A 13,134-nucleotide genomic window follows, 5' to 3' on the forward strand; every position below is an offset into this window, starting at 1 on the left:
ACTTTATTTGATACGTGTGTGTATAGTACGTGTGTGTACAAGATCAGGATGGCACCCCCTCCGCCTCATTTTGAGCCAGGAAAAACCCTGTACACTGCTCTTTAAAATAGTTAAATAAAAAATTCTACATGATAAATAGAAGGCTGTTATCGGTAATCGTATCGACCGATACTGGTTCTAAAGATCGGTAATCGGCCCCAAAAATCCTGATTGGAGCACACTTACACGAGATATTTTAGACACATACCCAAATCATAATCCACACCAACGAAAGACAGTAGCTTTTTAATCTTAAGTGTTATGAAGTGAAATGAGGGCATTTTTGATGATTGTTTCTGTTCAGTCTGTTCGTTTTATTGTGTTTAACTACAGCTGTCCTCATGTTTGTTGTTTGGCAATGGCAGCAGGTATGTGTTAAAAGATCAAATTGGACACTGTTTTCTGTCGATTGTGGCACTAAACAACACAACAAGATGATATTTGAAACTCCTTATGTAGCGGAATCTGTGCTGGTTCGTATTGGCCACCTCCAGTTTTCCCTTTGTTTTGCCTCCAGCTAATGCCGTGACCTAAGCGTGACTTCTGCGCAAAAGGGGTCTATAAGACGATGTTAACATGGGACTGGCATGTCAGACACGACTAGACACTTGGATGTTCTTGTAGTTTATCAACCACTAACCAAACCAGAAAAGTGTGACAAAGCGAAAGAATATGTGTGCGCCTGGGAGAACTGCATCTAGGAAGCCACAATGGTGTATTCATTTCTGTTTTGTATAAATTACAGATGCACTATTCCACCTTCCAGGACACACACATAGAAGTCCAACAAAATGACACTGTTAAATTCGGGTCCATTTAGAAGGCTGGCACACAGACCAAGCGCGCACACACTTATGAACTGGCAGCGCAGATGCTCTGGCACACTGCTCCTGGCCTGGTGGGTGCAGGTTGGCACAGCTGGACCTCTGCATATCCCACAGAAGCTGAAAATGTGAACACACACACTCCAAAGCCAGAGTAATGACACAGCTTTGGGTCGGCGATGTCCCACACCAGCACCACATGCTGGCTAAAATATAGAGAAAGATGTTAGCACATGGGATTATTTCCCATTAAGACAATGAGGAACTCTTTCACGCTTCTCCCTCCCTAGTATGCTGAATAATTTTATTGTAAACAATAAGCCTTGTGTTAGCACCGACACAGCAGTTAGCATGCGTTTTAAACACTTTGAGCCTTGGTGCTCATGTGGGTGATACGGGTTCGAGTCCGACTCACTGAATCAATAACAACGTCAAATCCCTCTGGCTTACACAAAACCACTGAGATATTTCTCAAAATTGAAAAGTCATAGACTGGTTTAGAGCGACATGAAGGTGTAAAGACAATTTTATTTTGGGATTCAACATTTGGAGGCTATTTGGTTAAAGCTGTTCTGGCTGACAGCTATAGGACAAGGCAGATGGCTCGCTGGCTCGTAGAGGAGAAGCCAGCGAGACCGTGTCAGAACAGGGTTACTTGGTAACCAGTGAGAAACTGCGAGACCAAAAGGCTTATTGCTGCAGCGTAGCACCCAGCGGACGTGATTAGCATTTAACAACGCTAGCATACTGAGAGCGTCACTCTGTAAGATCAAATATGGGGCAGTTGTGGCCTAATGGTTAGAGAGTCTGACTCGTGACCAGAAGGTTGCCAGTTCGATTCTCAGGGCCGGCAACGACTGAGGTGCCCTTGAGCAAGGCACCTTCCCCTACCTGCTCCCCGGGCGCTGCAGTGATAGCTGCCCACTGCTCCTGGTGTACGTGTGTTCACGACTCTCTGGATGGGTAAATGCAGAGGTCACATTTCACCATACCTGACAAATAGGTCACTTTCACTTTCATATAAACACTTATGACTACTGTTATCCAATGACAAAGTGTGAAAAAAATAATCATTTTGTTGATGTGAATAGTCGCTATAATAACGTTGGGGAACTAATAGGTGTAGCCATACTGATACAATTGCCATTATTACTCCAGTTGGCAAACAAGAAACACAAAACAAACGATTTGAGTCACTTTAATCCCCACTTTGTATCGATATAAATGGGCCACAGTTATACGTTCAAGATTAGATGCCGTGTGCACTGTAGTACGGAGTAAATGTGGTTAATAGAAGTCGAGCCGTTGCGCTTTTTATTTGCTCCAGGCCATAATTTGGCTAACAGAGTTGGCGAGGGTCGATTTAACGCTGTCTGAGAAAAGACAATGATTATGCTAACACAATACTCACACTTGTAATCTGGACATTTCAACTACAAATTGAATTTCAGGCCGTTTTCAGCACAGTTTTAGTACATCTACCCGCACCACGCAGGAAAAGATTAGCAGTATTAAGAAATCGCTTACAAAAAAAGTACTGTGGCCATGATCCGGCGATGGTATCATCAGATGATAACAACATGATACTAAAATGATGACTATATGAGTTTTTTGTTGTTGATGTGGTAGATCTTTTATTCACACGTTTCCTTGCTGGAATTCAGAAGTCATTGCTTTTTTTGCTTTCCTGTACATGTATATGTATACAGTGTTTCCAACAGTATTTTGATAGACTTGTGGCGCTTGTGACGTCACAAACTAATTAGCATATTTCTGACGACATCACGTCGTGTTAGTGTTAGATCAGAAAGTAGAAGAAAAACAGATATCTAGTGCTGTCACATTATACTGTATTTTTCAACGGGATGCCACCAGCAATCACTTTAAGTGCTGCTAAAATCCTGATTTATAATCACATCATCATCAGACAAAATCATAATACAGTACACTACAAACCTGCTGACCAACTTCTATCGTCTATCTTCTAAACTGCATTTCATTGTTCCTTTAACAATGACAATAAAGTTCTATTCTACATTATAGAGCGGCAATTTGCTGTTTGCCCTTTCTCAACAATGTTTTGCTGTATTATGAACGCTTCTTTGATTTTAAATGCAAGTGACAGTTAAATACACTACACGGAGCTAACTACACGCGAGGGCACACATGGAGCTCATCGGAAGAGAGTTTTTCCTACTATGGTAGTGGATGATGTCCCAGAACTGAAAATTGCTATCATTCTTCCAAATATCTTTCTCTCATTGGAACAAAGAATTGTATACAGGTTTGAAACAACCTGAGGGTGAGTAAATGATGACAGATTTTTCATTTTTGGATCAACTATCCCTTTAATTGATCACAGATAAAGTCATTATCACAGATAGATAAAGTCATTATCACAGATGGATAAAAAAATTACAAAATGTGACGCCAAACATACTTGGGCGGCCATTAATATACCTGGGCGGACCGGCCAAGTAAATGCATTGTATAGGAAACGCTGTATATACATAAAATGTATAGCTTTTAGAAGCATGTGTGAAAACAATTTCCAAAATGCATAAAAGTAAATAAACATATACATTTAGTCATTTAGCAGACGCTTTTATCCAAAGTGACTTACAGAGAGTTCAGGGAGCAATAAGCGATATTTCATACAGGAGCAATAATACAATAGGTGCTAAAACAAAGTTTCTAGTTTCAACAAAAGCCAGACCACTACCTTGGTGGTAAACTTCCTCATTATGTTCCCTGAAAGAGCATTGCATTAGCAACACATAGATTGTGGGTTTGAGTCTTACAGAACACACAACCTGAAAAGATAAAATGTATAGATTAAATGCATTGTAAATCGCATGTTCTTCATTGAACAAAAACATTGCCGTCAACTGTGCTATATGGGCAGAGAGATCCTTCATTTTTTATTTCAAAACTGGATCATGCTTCACTATTAGAACACACTACACACTTGCGTACTTCATAAATCGCTTCAGAAGCAAACTAGGCTAAATGACTGAAGATCACCCACAAACCAACAGTCAATTTTTTCCACCACAAACCCTCCCACCGCTGGGGTTGTTCACCATTTCCATGTAGCTCACAAAAACATTCAATAAGCATTACACCAAAAACCAGGCTGCCAATGGGCGGCAACGCAGGTGTTAAAATCATTTGCATGGGAAATAATTCTCTATAATTGAATGTAAGAGGATCTATCAATGTCCCCCAATAAACGCAACTGCACCGTATCTAAAACAAGTGATTTTTAATGACTTTAAATATTCTCAAAGGCAATAAAGTAAATCCCCCCATTTAGCTCATTCGGAAAAGCCTTGAGAAAACTGAGGCTCATGCAAATTACATTTCTCCGGGAGAAACTGGCTGATTTACAAGCAACCTGCTTGTTTGCTTCTATGTTATGCAAAACAAGAATCTGGGTTTTAGGTCAAAACTTTTCAGATGAATTCTGAAACATTTCAAATTAACCTTTATGTTTGAATGGACAGAGACATTTAGCGTAAAGCTTTTAAAAAATACGCTTTGAATTGTCACTGATAAATGAAACTTGCTGGTCAATGGCATAATCCTTGGCAAGAAGATATTCAATAAAGAAAACTGTGGCTACATATAGGCTAAACCTTTAATTATGAAGTGCAAAGAATATGGAAACCACAAATCAATGCACAAACAATTGAATACATTTGGGAAATAATGATGTCTGCAATTAATCTAGACATCAAGGACACTGCCAATACAAACTGAATACTTTGCAGCGACGACTCAAATGCTGCATTGTGTGACATGTGTTGAACAACTTTATGGGGTGGTTTCATGGACAGGGGTTAGCTTCAGCCAGTACTAGGCCTTAGTTAAATTAGGATATTCAAGTCATTTTTAAAAACAAACTTCAGAAAAAAAACATTACTGGTGTGCATCTTGAGATGAAAAAAAAAACAACTGATATATTTTAAGATTCTATCTACCTATCTATCCATCCATACATCTAAGATGTAAATTAGCTTAAACCCTGTCCGGAAAACCGCCCCAAAGTTTATGTGCTTTTATATACAAATGCGTTAAGATGTGGCTGGACTGTATGTATAATGATGCATAAATCCTAAAATTATACATCTATGACATCCCATTAATGAATCTTTTTATAAGCCTTTTAAACACTAGCAAACTCAAAACTCCACAAACTGTAATTTAGTGAAATATAGCTCCTGGGATTTCATTTTAACACCTTACAAAGAAAAACAAAGCAATAAATTATACATACAGCAACTTGCACGTTTAACTGGCTACAAACTTGCAAGCCATTTGTCTCCAAATTAAAGGAATAGTTCACTCAAAAATGTCAATTCTCTCAATTTACTCACCCTCGTGAAATCCTAGATGTATGATTTCCTTTCTTCAGTTTAGCACAAATAATTTCAATCAAATATTCCAAGTGCAAGAAACCAACGAGATTTGAAGTTATCAATGAGTGCCACCATTTTTAAACTTTTTCTAAATGATATAATAAATTATCGAATAACTGTTCTCACTTCGCTTCCGACGAAATTAACTCACTGGAGTTGTTTGGATTAGTTCTATGATGGATGGATGTGCTTTTGTAGCCACGTTCAGTTGGCCCAGACGTGAGTACATTTTTCTAACACAAATATCAGACAAGATAGCAATAAAACACTCAAGAGAATGGCAACCCTCACAACACAAGCTTAACTCAAATACACGTTCACTTAATTGTAAATACAGCAAGTCAAGTTCAATTCAAAGCTTTGGAACATCTAGTCAACTAAAATTAAATTAAAATTAGTAGACAATCGAGTTCAATATACCCATGTGTTGTTGCATGTCTGTGAAACATAGAAGTGCAGACCAATAAAAGGGTTGATAACACAACTTAATGTTCAAACTCTGTCGCAGTAGTCACATCACCAAACAGAACCATCTAACATCATATATCACGTTTAAAAATATGTAATGCCTTCTTGACAGTTTAAACTAATCAAACACTTTCATGTGCATATCTGTTGTTTATATTTGTGCGAAACGTGACGGTGCAAGTCCACCGTGCATGTTTTCTTACCTTGAACACCCCCCTCAGGTTTCACAATGTCCCGTTCTCCCTCATCTGAAGAGCGTGCAAATAATTTCCACCGTAAATCTGTATGTGCACGTTAATGTGCGCTCCTCTAATTCCCTCAATTAAATTAGTGAGCTCCGGAGACCACAGACTCTATCCAAACACCTGTGGGAACAGAAAAATGGTTTTAAACTGCAAGCCCACACATGGCCATATATTATTTGAAGATAGTGTTGCACATTGTGAAACACATCACTGTGTATGACGATAAATAACATTTTCGAAACCCTTCAAAGTAAATTGGGCTTCTAATTATTTTCCTAAAACACTGAGCTCTGACCACTTAACAGTATTTATGAATGAAAAAACCTTCCAAAAAAATCTTGGTACCAACAAAGCCCTTTCCAACAATTACAATGAAGTTTACCACATGCTACTTCATGACAAAACCGAACTTACAGCAGCAATTACATGACTCAGTTTGTTGATGGGTACAACAAGGAATCCATTCTCTTAACACACACTAAATAGTTAGCAAAATACACGATTTTCTTGAATCTGTTATGAGGCATCTAGCAGAAACATTCATGGTTCATAAAAGCATCTTCAGCAGTGGAGAAAAACATTGTACGAGTGCAGTTGGTCAACACACACACGTTATATTATATATATATATATATATAACATAACACTTATGTGCCTTCAGCATAGCAGAGCATTTCAAATAGAAATGGCTATGCATTAATAAAGCAGTAGTAAATATTCTGCAATTATACTGTAAAATGAATTCAATAAAATGTATTTACATCTTAAAGGTCATTCCTGACTTTAGAAGAGTAATTTGTTAGTCTCAACAACATATTGTAGGAGTGCAATGTAAACCTTTTTTGGAACAAATCTGTGCCTGTTATTCCTGCCCTATGATTGGTCAAATGTGAATTTGTCCTTACCAAGAGCATGATATAACATCTGGTAGCTCTAACTATTTTAACAATACAGAATTGGACTATTTTTTGTTTACCAAGGTTTACACTATATGCACCACGAGTGCAACGAGTTGGTCTTTAATGTTCATAACTATTGCAATAAGTTAAAAAGTTCAAAGCAGGGAGTCCTGAGGTTGTAATGTCTATAAAGTGTTTTGAGGTTATACCTCCATGCTTTGCAAACCACACCCAGCAAGCATGGGCTTGGGCTTTCTTTTGGAAAAATATCAATGTTCCACATAAGTTGTTTACCTGTTACAAGAACCTCATCTCGAGCAAAACTACGACATGGGGTAATCTATATTCTTTAAAGATACATTCTGGCAGCCTCCGGAATAAGATACTGTGTCAAAAAAAAACTCGGTTGCATTTTGTTTTTGCACATTTGTGATACACCCTGCTGTGCAGGCCTGGGCAGCGTTAACTACCACTAACACGCAGCCACAACAGCTCCAACTGGCCTACCGAGATACCTGCACACAGAGAACAAATCGCAACAAAACAAACGTTTCATTTCGCAGTCGAGCGACGTGCGTAAACACACTGAGGTGGTTTATAAGATTTCAAAACTGAGCTTCCAGCAACAGTGTAACAGGAGTAAATGGTATTTGGTGTAACAATAGAGAAGAGTAACAACATGCAGCGGCCTCACGAACTTCCTTGTAACCTGGTAGATTCTCCAACGAGACCAAATAAACGAAGGGAAGTTAGGGAAGCGACGGGGTTTATAAAAGATACAAGTGTTTTAGAAGTGTGTTGATGTTGAAATACTTGTTTTTAATGAATTGTTTGATGTATTCGTGTTTGTACAAGCTCTACGTGAAAGGAAAAAAAGAAGGGAAAACGGCGGTGTAAATACAAACGACAAGTTTGCTTCAGCATCTTCAGCCATAATGGCATTTGCAAAAAAAACTTCTACGTGCCCTACTATGAATGCATGTGTAACGCAAGAAAAACTTAACGCGATCCTGCCAAATTGTATACAATTTAATCGAGCTCGGTTTATTGAAATGTGATGTTTAACTAACGTTATATCTAAATCCGGGTAAGTATTATTAGGGGTTTCCTAAATATGTGTCTGAATTCAATGGGAGCGAGGCCAAACGTGTTTACTGCCGGCCATCGAGCATGCATGAAAAGTACAGATTGGAATCAAAAGGAGCGAAAGCAAAACAAATCTTACCCATGGCAAACGCGACAACGGCAAATATTCCAATAAATCGCTTTCCCGTTGCATTCGTAAGTAAATCAGGGCCTAAAAACCCGGACCTCTGCGAATTCCATTCTCGGTAGAAAAAAAGTGAAGTTATTCCACAAGCGAGCGACTTTCCCCGGTTATAATCCTAGAGGTATCCCATTTTCCAAAGAAAACACCAAGAGCCCGGACGCCCGACCCTTCTCGGTAACAAAGGGCTCCGACGTAATTTATAATAAAAAAAAATCGGCGCAAAAAAAATCTCAGCTCCGGACTAGAAATGGCCAAGCGAAGTACATGGCTGATCCAAGACGTCCCAAACTTATGCAGCCCTTTTTTCTCCCTCTCGCTCGCTCGCTCTCTCTCAAAGAAGTTGTTCCTGTTTCGCCAAAGCTGGGGGGAGGGGAGCTTTTTGATCAAGCTCCTGGCCAAAGCGAGAAAGAGAGTTTAAAATCCCGCAGGCTAGAGATCCGCCACAATAAACGCTTCTTGCAAAAGGTTTTGAGCTCCGCTGTGTATTCGTAGAGCTAGCAATTGGCTGTCTGCGACCGGTTAGATCGTGATGTTAAAAATAGCAAAGGATGAAATAATAACCGCTGCAACATTATTGCACCGTCCGATGATAGACTAAATCTGTGTTTTATACGAACCACCGTCAGTTCTGAAAGACAATATAAGCTATCGAACCACTTGTAGGGCTTTGCTTTTGTTAATCGACATTATATGACCGGTGTGTCTCGCTGTGCTTTGAGGAGCAAGCTGAATGCACGCGCGTTTCAAATGCAAAAAAAAGGATACTCCTTGAAATTCCTAGAGAATTTCTATCATCCTTTGGATTGCCTTCCTTTACAGTGGTTTGGGAAAAGCCGCTATATTTTCATGGTGAAAGTGTGCGGTTCGATTGTTGAACACCGAATAACACGCAGGGGTGTCCGATTCCGCGTGACTGGGCTTCGCAAACGATTCGCTCTCCCCCAAACGTAAAAGTCACAGCTTTTCCCCGCGAAACGTATACGACGTTGAGAAATGTAACAGGAGTGATTGAAATAGCTCACGGCACTAACATGGCTCCCTCCATCAGAAATGAGCAAGAACCGCTGATGTGCGCCCGCCTCCCCCGATTTGATCCGACGGGATGGTTCAGTCCGTGTTGTAAGTAGCAATTCTAGGTCAGGTTGACGTGCCGTGCCGTCGTGTGTCGACTGCAGGGGATCAATGGAAGGGGACGGTGGTCTGAAACAACCGCAATGATTTATCGTTTAGATGCAGGTAATGACGAATAAAAGGTTTATTTAGCACGTTACTGTTGTAGCAAAGACATGCTGCTGTTGGGTGCGCTTATATTTGGTTGGTAGTCAGACGTGAGCGGTATGAGAGAGGTGTGAAATAACAGTTCAAGTAATCCCAATGTGACATAAGTACAGATGTCACACATTTCTCCCCTTTACGTAACTTCACAACACACATGGCGTTCACTCAAATATACCAGGGTTCAATTTAACCACGAATTAAATAAATGTAAACATTTTATTTTGTACCATTAAACTGTTGCAAGTGACGGGATTTTAATAGTCAATCACCCCCTATTTTGACTAGTGTAATACAACACGGTGATTTACTTATTAGTTTGTAATTTTCATTATTGTTAATATTGGTTTTGTGCAATTAAATTCATCTTAAATAAGCCAGCGACGTTATATCGTTCTTTTAAACGGGAGCCTCGCGACTTCCGGTTTTCGTTGGCGACATGATGTGGGCGTGTCCTCGAGTTTTTGTCATTATTTTGGTAAAGAGGCGCTCATTACAGTTCTAAGTATCTTGGTCATGTATTAAATTGGCCTAGAAAATAATGAAAACTTTAGTGTGGTTCTTTTGTTGGTGTTTTGGTGTCATGTGATCCACAAGTGTTCTGAAAAGACTTCGAGACTTGCCAAAGAAAGTCTTACACATGACCACAAGCATTGATATTGCTTATGCCGTTCTCAGTATTCAATTTTGGGCATTCAATCCAGGTGGATATTTTAAGGCTGCAGTTGTCCTTCTCACCACAATTTCACAAGTCTTTTATCCCGAAATCGTTTTACGATGTCCTGTCCAAATCTGTCTTTTGGAAACACATAATGCTTATACAGTATCTCTCTCTTCCACCGGGACGATTTAACAGCAAAAAAACTCTTAAAAAGGCAAAACTAGAGAGTGATAGAATGCAAAAGCATTTCATAAGTAAAAGACCAACAGAGCAGAGCGCAACAGCAGAAATACATTTACTTATTTAAACAACTAGAAATTGCAATTTATTCAAGCCTAAAATAGTGTGGGACAAAAATGCATTTCTCTTAATTTTCATAACAGCAAAACAATAACCAGCGTTTATTCGTGTGTCTGTGTGAGAGCACTCAGAGGGGACAGTATCTTCTGTTCACACTGCAGCATATTAAATGCTGAAGAAAAGAAGAGGTGAGACACCAGGGACTAAAAGCATTTGCTGGCAATCTAATCCTGAGCCGTCACAACCACCAACAAACCCAAGTGATTCCACCACCTTGGTTTGGGGGGTGGCGTGGAACCGCTAAAAACAACAGCGTAAGAGTCTCTGTCCTTCCCGCGGTGTACTCAATTCCCCATGATGTTAGCAATTGCTTTTTACTCACTGCTGAGTTCCAAACGGGGTCCCCCCAGGTTACAAAGTAGAGAAAAACAGACAATCCTTTGCTTTTTTCCACAGTGATATGTACAAACAGTGCTTCCCTGGTGATAAACTAAAAATATATTAACTCTCTTCCAGGTGAGAAAAGCATGACAGTGTTTTGGTAGAGTATGAAGTTTTTTCCACTTTGGTAGAAAATACTCTTTGGTTAGAAAATACTCTATACAAAGTAGATGCGCGGCCAACGCTTTGCAAGCACACCCCATTTCACCCAAAAAAATGAAAATTCGTGGATTATTTACTCACCCTCACGTCATTTCAAACCTTTATGATTTTCTTTCCTCAGCAGAACACAAAAGCACAACATTTTGAAGTGTGCTGGTAACCAGACAACATTGGCCCCCATTGACTTCCATCGTATGGTCACAAAATAGGGCTGTCAAACGATTAATTGCGATTAATCACATCCCGAATAAAAGTTTGTGTTTACATACTATTTGTCTGTGTATTTGTGCATAATAATTTTGTATTCATAAACACATTCACATTCATATATTTAAGAAAAATATAAAACCAAAAAATAATAAACGTTTATATATAATTTAAATTATTGGTAAATACAAATAAATAAATGTAAATATTTCCTAAATTTATATTTGTGTATGTGTACGAGTATGTGTTTATAAATACAAAATAAATATGCACAGTACACAGAAAAATAGTATGTAAACACAAAAACATTTATTCTGGATGTGATTAATCGTGATGAATCACTTGACAGCCCTATCACGAAACCACTGCGACGTTTCTCAAAATATCTTCTTTCGTGTTTTACAGAACGAGTCAGAGATGGCTCTTGAAAGACACGAGGGTGAATAAAGAGTTACCTTTAAATGTCTGTGTAATTAAACCAGATGTGTTATTGTTCAGTGTATAGTTTTGCCTTCTCACTATTTTTTCAGCAGTATTAGGCCAAATATCACTACAACTGCTTCGCTGAAATGACATCAATTAGCATGTCATCAATATGCCATTTAGTACCAAACAATTTAATCAAGTACCATAATGTATTCAGGAATAGTAGCACTATAAAAAGTGTTGTTTACAAAATGAATAGAAGATATAGATTTTTTTGGTGCTTGTAACATATTTTTCATTGTATATTAATATGGGCAAATGTGAATCTTACATTTTTTCTCCTAGCGCAAGAGAGCCATCGTTCGTCTCTCTTCAACTTTTGGCTGGAGTTTGGGGTTTGGTGGAAAGTTTTTTTGGCCACATTCGAATCTGTCTTGTCAAGACAGACGTTGCTGCATGATCGTCCCTGCAAAACAAACTTATTCGCTCGCTCTCTCTCTCTCTCTCTGTTTATGTCCTTCTTGCTGCTCCACCCTGCTTTTTTTCATCTTCTCTGCGTTGCACACTTTGTCAGCGTAATAGAAAACAGTTCCCTCTATCCATGGCAGACGCATTCAGTTTGCTCCAGGAGACCCAAGAGCAACACTAGAGCTCTAAGTAAACACCTCATTTTTCAGTATACCGTCTAGCAATGCCTATGATTAGAACTGTTTAAATGTGGCTATGGCATCAAGTTCCCATAAGAGGTTGGAGCCGTGGTGAAGCGGCTAGTGACATAAACCTGTGCTCATTTGAGTGACATAGGTTTGAGCCTGGCTTGCAACTTGATTTATTCTCCCCATCTCTAATGTTTTGCAGTTTGTGGCTCATGGTACAACATTTCAGTCCAATTAAAAAAAGCATTTAAGAACTTTCCATAGCCATAACGTTTCATGTAAATACATTTCTTACTAAACATCTTGTTTTTTGGTAGCATAGCCGTAAATGTTGTAAATCAGCTATGGCAGATATCCAAACAGGCGTAGCATTCCAACACCCTCACAAGTCTCTCTTGGCCTTTCCCTAAGCCGTGAGATGGTATCTCACTATCAGAAATGGATGTGCTCGTCCGCACTAGGAGGTGAGGACTGGACCACCAAAGCTGTGTTGATGGGGGCTTTATAGATGTCATCCGTTCAAACAGGTATCCAGTCATTATGTGGTTATGCTGGTGGATTCTAGTGCACGTCAGCCCCTATGTCACAGTTAAGACGCAGGTGTCCCTGTGCTCTGATGTCGGCCTTTATACACATACCTCAGAAAGCTTCCAACAAGTTTCCATGACCGTCGGTAAACACCTGTTTTCTTTGCATCTTTTTGTTCCCTTCTCACGTGAAGTATTGTGTTCGGTCGTGTTTAGGTATGTGAGTCTCAGTGGGTGTTTGATGAAATATTGCTGTGGTTTGTGGTTGTCATGGTGGCTGAGGAGGCCAATGTGGTGTTTGCTAAACAGACCT

The 13,134-nt window shown here is 39.3% G+C and overlaps 1 protein-coding gene across 2 annotated transcripts in view; it reads right to left on the reverse strand.

Annotated features, from left to right (window-relative positions):
* The window catches only part of bcl9 (BCL9 transcription coactivator), an 87,114-nt gene that overhangs the window by 27,822 nt on the left and 46,158 nt on the right, over window positions 1-13,134 (reverse strand). Inside the window, exons 1-2 of one of the 2 annotated variants that reach the window (XM_057331333.1) lie at window positions 8,122-8,637; window positions 5,956-6,117 (exon numbers count right to left, since the gene is read on the reverse strand). The gene's annotated coding sequence lies outside the window, so the exon portion shown is untranslated. Of the gene's footprint in view, window positions 1-5,955; window positions 6,118-8,121; window positions 8,638-13,134 lie in introns of those variants that run through there. The other variant, XM_057331334.1, reaches the window with a different exon arrangement.

The sequence above is a fragment of the Triplophysa rosa genome, linkage group LG4, assembly GCF_024868665.1.
Source record: "Triplophysa rosa linkage group LG4, Trosa_1v2, whole genome shotgun sequence".
Lineage (NCBI taxonomy): Eukaryota > Metazoa > Chordata > Actinopteri > Cypriniformes > Nemacheilidae > Triplophysa > Triplophysa rosa.